We start from the raw sequence: 699 nt of genomic DNA on the forward strand, positions 1-699 counted from the left end.
TGATCCCAAAACCGGATAAAGACACCCACTAAAAATGAGAATTATAGGCCAATATCTGTGATGAACACAGATGCAAAAATCCTCAATAAAATATCAGCAAACTGAATTCAACAATATATTAAAAAAAATCATTCACCACAATCAAGTGGGATTTATTCCTGGGATGCAAGTGTGGTTCAATATTAGCAAGTCAATTTGATGCATCACATTATTAAGAGAAAGGATAGAAACCATATGATCATTTCAACAGATGTAGAAAAAGCATTTGACAAAGCACAACATTCATCCATGATAAAAACCCTCAACAAGCTTTGAGCAGTGGCAGTACCGTAGCCAATGTGGTTTATCCGAGGTGCGTTTACTGCTAATTGAAAAACCCTCAACAAAGTAGGTTTAGAGGGAACATACCTCAACATAATAAAGGCCACATATGAAAAACCCACAGTGAACATCATACTCAATGGGGAAACACTGAAAGCTTTCCCCCTAACATTAGGAATAAGACAAGGATGTCCACTCTTACCACTTTTATTCAACACAGTACTAGAAGTCCTAGCCACGGCAATCAGACAACAAAAAGAAAAGGCGTCCAAATTGGTTAAGGAAAACGTAAAACTTTCACTATTTGTAGATGATATACTATATACAGAAAACCCCAAAGATTCCACCAAAAAACTGCTAGAACTGATAAACAAATTG

The 699-nt window shown here is 36.2% G+C and overlaps 1 pseudogene; it reads left to right on the plus strand.

Annotated features, from left to right (window-relative positions):
- Positions 1 to 307: 307 nt before the first annotated feature.
- On the plus strand, positions 308 to 387 carry LOC115944868 (U4 spliceosomal RNA; annotated as a pseudogene).
- The last annotated feature ends 312 nt before the right edge of the window (positions 388 to 699 follow it).

This window comes from Leptonychotes weddellii, unplaced genomic scaffold (assembly GCF_054177405.1).
Source record: "Leptonychotes weddellii isolate Sample4059 unplaced genomic scaffold, ASM5417740v2 HiC_scaffold_31498, whole genome shotgun sequence".
Taxonomy (NCBI): domain Eukaryota; kingdom Metazoa; phylum Chordata; class Mammalia; order Carnivora; family Phocidae; genus Leptonychotes; species Leptonychotes weddellii.